The sequence below is a fragment of the Aethina tumida genome, chromosome 6, assembly GCF_024364675.1.
Source record: "Aethina tumida isolate Nest 87 chromosome 6, icAetTumi1.1, whole genome shotgun sequence".
NCBI classification, from domain to species: Eukaryota; Metazoa; Arthropoda; class Insecta; order Coleoptera; family Nitidulidae; genus Aethina; species Aethina tumida.
In genome coordinates this window covers 1,796,492-1,804,749 of record NC_065440.1, presented here as the reverse complement: position 1 = coordinate 1,804,749, position 8,258 = coordinate 1,796,492, and positions in this window count along the sequence as shown.

The window sequence follows — 8,258 nt, the reverse complement described above, 5'->3', positions numbered from 1 at the left end:
GACAATTTTGGGGATTTTCTATTACCAATTTATAAAATCAAATATTAAAATCGCTAACTCATCCCGAGACAAAAAGATCGTGCCTTTTCAGCGATTCCGAACGTTTATGATCGGCTCTTGCCTCTCCGTCCCTATTTGCTTGACCACCCTGTAAACAGCAGTTGTGGCAACCTCAAACTGGTTATGCAACCCAGTTCATCTTCGTGTCGCCACAAATATTACAATAATATTGTCATTAAAATCACCTTATAGTTTGTAGTGTTTGTAGGCAAAAAATGAATAAGGTTGGTAACAATGCAAAACGAATTTATTTATTTATCGTAAAATAGTCGTAAAATTGTACAAAGTTTATTTTAAAATATTCCTATCTTAATCTATGCGTTACTTGATTTTTAACATAACGGATCCCTCATCAAGTGCCAGGGTGTTGCCGCACAGTTGGTTCGTAGTTTAAATGGTTAAATTTTATTTATGTAGAACTATTTAATAAAATATTCTTAAATTAAAAGATTTAATAAAATACCCCTACTTGGAATCTTAGAGAATTATAGTTTGATATTTGGTAAAGTTGCAGAATCCGCTACTCTAAGAAAAATTTTCTAGCGCATGCGCCGAGAGGCGCTGGTTTCGCGCTTATGGAACAATTTGCATGCAGTGTTGTCGCATTGCAAAATATTCGAATTATTCTTTGTGGTTGAATTATTGTTAATATTGTGTATTATACTTTTTATTTTTTTGGTAAGTATATTATTTCTTCTAATTTGATAATTATTACTCATTAATTAAAATATTATACTTTACAGATTATATCCTCGTGGCGTATTTAAAAACAATATATTATCCCTATTCTTCTGGTAATTACATTCTTAATATATTTTACTTTATAGATCATTCCCATTTTTAAGATATTATACTATTATTTTTTTAGTAAAATCATTTTTAATTTGTTGGCAGTCATTTTATCTTATTTTGTGTGCTGTATTTATTATTATTATTATTATTATTATTATTATTATTATTATTATTATTATTATTTTTGGTACAATATTAATTTATTTATATGGGACATTAATTGATTAATATATTTTACTTATTTAATTAAAAATGTTTTTAATTTTTATTATTTTTTAACTTATTCCCAATTTATTAATAATTTTATACTATATTTGCATTGTGCAATTTATAGTATAAAAGTTATATAGACCATGGCTGTTCCTCGGAAGATCTATTTCCAACGCACCTCTACAAATTCATATGAAGAAATAAGTTTATAAATCATAATATGTTTACAAACATTTTAAATTGTATCAGGGAGTATCCAGTGGAATAGATTTTTTTTATTTTAATTGATTTTGTTGTCTATTATAAAATATATAAATATATGATAGATTAGCGACTGTTAATCTGTCTTTTTAGTTTGATTAAACCACTAAATTCACAGTAATACGCTTTATTACAACAAGTACGTTTGTTGTAATAAAGCGTAACCCTCGACATCTAAAGCTTGACTACCTGGTTCTTTCTTAAGAACTGCCCCGATTATCAAATATAAACAAATCCTTCAGATTTGTTTAAAAAACAAAATAGTTTAAATAGATGTGAGCCCGTCGTATCGGTCCATCGGTGAAGATGATGACGTAAGCTAACACGGCCTTCCTCACATTGGGGCGTCCTCGCACCTTGCGCAGTTTTTGCAAAGATTCACCTGACACCGGTAATCTGTAAACATTATAACAGCAGTACAAGCTCAAAATATATTCGAAGAACTAAGCCTAAACTTTATTTCATTTAACAAAATAGACTGTTCTGGGGCACAGTTAACAATCACTAGAAGCTCAGAGGCGGCTCAACCATCAACAGGTCTGTTACACCCATGTCTCTCAAGTGCTCAAAAGATACCATATTCTAGGCAGGAGCTCAGAGGCGGTTCAACCATTACCAGGTCTATTACCCGCTTGTCTCACAGACCCAGAACACAAGAATCTAAGCCTGCAGAGCAGGGACCTTAAAAATAGCCTGCCAAGCAGGGACCTTTAAACATAGCCTGCAAAGTAGGGACCTTAAACATAGCCTGCAAAGTAGGGACCTCAAACATAGCCTGCGACGCAGGGACCTTTACACACATCCACACATCAATCTTATTAAATAAATCTATATCCATCATACCTTATAGAATTTCTGTATCTGGCCATGTTCGTAACTGTTCATGCGCTGCTACTGTAGTTCTACCTCGGCTGCCAATCCTTCGGAGAGCGTACCTCCAATTTTCCTCCATTCGACAGCTGACTATTTTCAACAACAACTTTATCATCATACCAACAGCGTATGATATTGCCGACACTCTTTTCTTGTTAAAGTTTGTAATTGTTCTACTGGTCACTTCGCACACGCGACTGTGAACTTGTTGCCTAAATACTTCAGCGTCCACATCACTTGACTGTATTTGCACACCATTTAACAGTTCGCTAGTTGCTCTCAGACGTCGATTTTCACCAAACATTAATATCCACGGCGCGAATCCTGTCGATTTGTTCACAGTTACATTAAAATCGTCCTCTATATCAGGTAGCACTTTTGTCCATTTATTCTCGTCTTTTTCATTCAAGACAACACGCATCACATTAAACAAACTTCTCATAACGCGTTTCACTGGATGGAGGACATTATTTAAGTCTTTTTGCATAAGTAGGACATCTAATCCTAACGAACTCGCATCTGTAAGTAGTTCGGTTGACAATTCCAGATCAAAAATGTTGAAAATCGGATAAGAAGTCAATCATACATTTTCACATTTACATGTCCATTCAAACGATTTTCCCTCACGTAACAGTGCAGATATCGGTGCTGTTAAAGTTGCAAAGTTTTTCACAAGATGTCTAAAATATCCAGCCAGTCCTTTTTCGATCACACCTAAATATTCCACAGATGTTTAGAAAAAGTTACATTTTTGTATATTTAAGGGCGTCAATGTCCTTTCTAAAGTTCTTAAGACGTTCTTGAATGGGTCGAGCAGGGCACAACACATCATCAACGTAAACAAACACAATATCGTCTTTAAGTGGTCCAAGGGCTTTATCGATGGCACTCTGATAATCTGATGGAGAGTTTATGAAATCAAACGGCATTCGGTTGTTCGTTTATTTCTTTCGTAACCCACTCGTCTATTCCTGACAAATTCAAGTCATATTCCTCAAATGAAATTTCTAAATCTTACAAGTCGAAACTGCGCTGCAGCCACACTTGAACCTTCTGCGCAGCCATCTTCAATGTTGCTTGAGTAGTTTGGGCGTTGGCCATTGTCGATAAAAATTTCATGTTTCGTTTTTGGAATCTGTTGTTACTTTCTTGCTGCATTTTGAATAATAACGCCATATCATTGTCTTTGTCCGATGCCTTTCTGTTCACAACGTTCGGACTCACTGCGCGATCGCGTTTTTCACTATTGTCTGCCATTGTTCGCTCACAAAGAAATACAAAAAAAATTACTTTTTTTAGGTCTTTTCTTCCGGAAATAATTCACGTAATCTGTCTTTTTAGTTTGATTAAACCACTAAATTCACAATAATATGTGATTTTGTTGTTTAAAAAACAAAATAGTCTAAATAGATGTGAGCCCGTCGTATCGGTCCCTCGGTGAAAATGATGACGTAAGCTAACATCTTTATATATATAAAACTAGGTGACCCGGCAAACGTTGTTTTGCCATATAAATAACTTTCAAGTAATTTCTAGTGTAGACAAAAAATAGCTTATTTATTGTAAATATGTATGTATGTTAGAATGTGTATATTGTATGTATGTAAGAATGTGGTATACGCGTGAAATAATATGTATGTCAGAGTGTGGTATACGCGTGAAATAAGCATGGAGGGCTGTGAACGATAAGGGAATATAAAAATAACTAAAGGCAAACATTATTTTTAAGTTATTATAATTTATTCCTTAAAATTATATATCATTAGTTAAACAATTACGATAGTAACAGTAACAAACAATATCAATCTCTTAATGCTATAGCCTGAACAATATTTATTGTTAGTCCATCTTCAGGTAACACAAACAAACTGGATGGTTTACCCACTCGAGAGCATGCCACGTATAATTGTCCATGTGAAAAACATGGTGTTCTCAAATCTAAGCCACAAATAGACATCGTTTGACCTTGAGATTTGTTGATAGTCATTGCAAATGCCAATCTAATCGGAAACTGAATACGTTTGAATTGAATTGGCACATCTGTAGGTATAATAGGAATCCGTGGTATTAGTATATTTTCACCTCTAAACTTGCCATTTAAAATGCTGGTTTCGATCACGTTTTTCATTAATTTTTGAATGACTAATCGCGTACCGTTGCACAGTCGGGCGGGTTCAAATTACGAAGCAAGATAATCGGAGATCCAACCTTTAATTGTAACTTATGCGGTGGCATGCCTGGCAGTGAGTTCAAAAATTCTGTGGGAAAATTTACTGCTTCGCTGTCGTCGCAAACTGTATCAATAGATTTATATGATACCAAGTTCCCTGGCAACAACATTCTGCAAGCCACTCATGATTTATGTACTGTGTGTGTACATCGGGAAATATTTGTTCAATGAGAGTATCTTGCGAATCAGCGATTGTGCAGAAATCGGTCGGTAATTTTACGTATCCAGTTTCATCTATAGCAACTTTTCCATCACCGATATCTAAGAGTTGTTTTGAAAATGTTGCAGCGGATGGATCTTGAAGCATTTGAACGCGCATATTTAATTTTTCAACATTACGCCACAATGGAGATGATTTTAAGCAAGCGTTGATCTCATCAGCTTATGTTGAACGTGGAATGACTGGAAGTGTTTGTCTGAAATCACCTGAAAGGACCAACAGAATTCCGCCAAATAGTTTGTCGTTTTTAATATCTTTCAATGTCCTGTTCAACGCCTCAAGCGAATGTTTGTGTGCCATAGTACATTCATCCCAGATAATAATTTTACACCGTTTCAGCACAGTGGCCATGGACGATTGTTTCTTAATGTTGCATACTGCGTCAGGGTTATTCTGAATATTTAGTGGCAGCATAAATACTGAATGAGATGTTCTACCTCCATCCAATAAAGTTGCTGCAATGCCCGATGATGCAACGGCCAATGCGATGCCATTATTTGATCGTATTTCAGCAAGAATTAGCGAAATAACGAATGTTTTGCCAGTTCCACCCGGTGCATCCAAAAAGAAGAACCCACCTTGTCCAGCTGAAACTGCGAACATAATACGATCATAAATGGTTCTTTGTTCCTCATTCATTAGTGGGACATTGCGGACAACAATCGCTGCCATTTCTACAGTACTGTACTGCAGTTCACGATTCATTTCAGTATTCATTAAATCAGATGCAGTTCGATTTGGCGAATTCATACCGAAATTACTAAGTGGTAAGTTGGCAATGACAATGCAAAGATCCTCAATAGCAATCAATGCTTCATTGTACATTGCGTCGCTGAATGTTATCGTTAGATCGTGGCACCGTATACGTTGTGATGCAATATATCATCAGTCATTGAATCTTTATGATTATCGCATAATCTCTGAAAAATACACGCTGACCGTTTTCAAGATGGACGAAAACCAAAGATACGCCAAGCAGCTTCATTGGAGCTGATGTACCGACCAATTTGGTAAAGCGTTATTTCATCGTTTTTATTCACTGGAGGAGCATACACATTAGTATTTTCCACTCTAAACACAGCCATATCACTGCCTTTATGGACATACTTGCAAATGTATTTGATGCTCTTCACAGAACGGCAGAACTCAACAATAATATGAGCATTATATGTTTTGCTCAGCAGAGGCGAATATGGCACCACCCAACGATTGTCAATATCAATGTCTGTGTTGATGATATTTTTAATAAATGATTGTCCGCCATTATCAGGTCGACGATCTTCGACGATATATTGGGTATCCGTCGACATTTGTGACCGTATCATTGGTAAAATCTTTAGGGAAATTTTTAGTACATTTTCCATTTGCCATGCAAGGCGATGAACTATTAAGAGTACCACGTGGATCATGAATTATGTTTGTTGTAACAATATCAAACAGCAGTTGGTCAGTGGATGGATCTGGAATTTCCGCAGAAATGATACTATCGATTTCTTCAGGACGGATTTTGTCAATTAACCATACCAAAATGTGTGCATGAGGTAATCCTCACTTTTGCCACTCAACCGAATACAGCCAGCAACGTGTGGGACCGAATACATGTAATTTAGTAATGAAACTTATTAAAGACTTCAACTTTTGTCTGAACATACGTGCTGTAATGTCATGGCGATGTATTGCATTTTGGCCAGGAGTAGCAAAGATGCAATCTCTGGCCATTTTGGATTACATGTGAACGTAATAAATAAACATGGTCGTCCATATTCGCGCACGAATGTCAGAGCATCCTGTATATATTCTTGCATATGACGTGGACTTCCTACGTACGATGATGGTAAAATGACATGGTTACCAATTTCGGCCACGTCGGCGTTGTTGTTGATAGCGTCTCGCAAATGAATGTACACTTCCGCGCGCAGCTTTAGTTGATTATATCGTAAGTATCGTGGTCGTTCGCTCTCAATCTTCGCGTACATGTCGACCATGAATTGTTGACAAAGCTCACGACATCGTAGAATGACTTTGTCCAGGCCACGTCTAATCATTAATCGGTACGCATAATAATCCTTTGAGCTAACGTTCTTGTTTGTTTCAGCTCCTGTAATATTTGTTCATAAAAATTAATTTAAATTTATTACGTTCAATAATTTAATTGTTTTGTTAAATGATTAATGATCAAATTCATAATCAATGAAGTACCTGATACGGGATCCCGTTGTTTTATGTTTATACAATATCCGTCTTGTCTCTTCCAGAACATTAGCGGATATTGGAGAGCGTCATATGAACGATGTGTGTCAGTAATGAACTGAAGATTATTATTTCTTCTACGAATCACAATTTCTCGTGCAGCTGAACAATCGCCAACCATGATTCCAGCAACATCATCAACAACTGGTGCATTGATTCTACGAATATGCTCTCCAGCTGGTGTTTTATCAGGATTAATGACGATAGCGTGATTATCGCTTTGTAATTGGTGCATATGTGATTTGAATATTTTCAACAATTCGTTGTGCTCGTTCAATAGAGCATCTAGCTCGCTGACGATGCGTCTGGCATAAAATGAATCAAGGTTATTATAATCACAACGTGCATTCACGCGATTGGCAAGTGCGCTTCCGGAATCCTCGCCGTCCATAAAGTAGATTTGTAAGAATTTATGTGGTTCGTTTGGCATTGGCAGCAGTGAGCCCATTTTATGATAAACTTGGCCTCTGATTTTGAATGTAGAATTGTATTGTTGACCATTTGCATTAGTATTTCGAACTATTTCCGTTGCTCCGAACGATGTCATTTGAAATAATAAATTGAATGTTCGAATTGACTTCAGGAACACGTTAGAATCTGGATCCGTGCCGATAAGTAAACCGTTCGTTCAATGGTTCAGGTGGTGTTTCAATTTCAGGTAGTTGCACTTTTTCTGACGCGCAACACATCCCAGCTGGCTCATTTTTGAATTTCAGAGCAAGACAAAGCGGACATTCCTTGTCCATAGCACCAATTACCACTTTTGAATGAGCATAATATTCAATATCGGGCTCATACTGAAATGCTAGACGCAGGAATGAATCAGATATAAATGCTCGATGTACCAGTTGTCGTTGTTGGTCATTTGTTCTGCATCTATTCACTGTGAAACGGCGTGATTGTCGTTGTTCTAATCTTCTGACTTCATTGCGTTCAGCTCGTGTAACTTCTGGCTCTACTTGATGCAATTGCGCCATTCTCTTATAATTTTTTCATACAACCAATATTTCCATTGACATTTCAAAATAAACATTCATAATAATTGATTCAAATTTTCGGAAACTATGAAAATCTTAATTGTTCAATAACATTTTTTTAACAAAATTAAATTAAAATTACATTTTTATAAGATCAACAACATTTTTGATATAAATAAAAAAAAGTATACTTACAACACAAAAGCCGTTGTTATTGGAAGCTCGTGCCACGTGTTGAGTACTTTTGAGGATATAAAAATCACTTGATTAACCAATCGTGCAAAATACACTCAAAATTGATAATTTTATTATTATTAATAAAATAGGAATTATTAATAGTTAATATGACAGTTATTGATTGACATTGATCAGTTTCGGTTCGAAA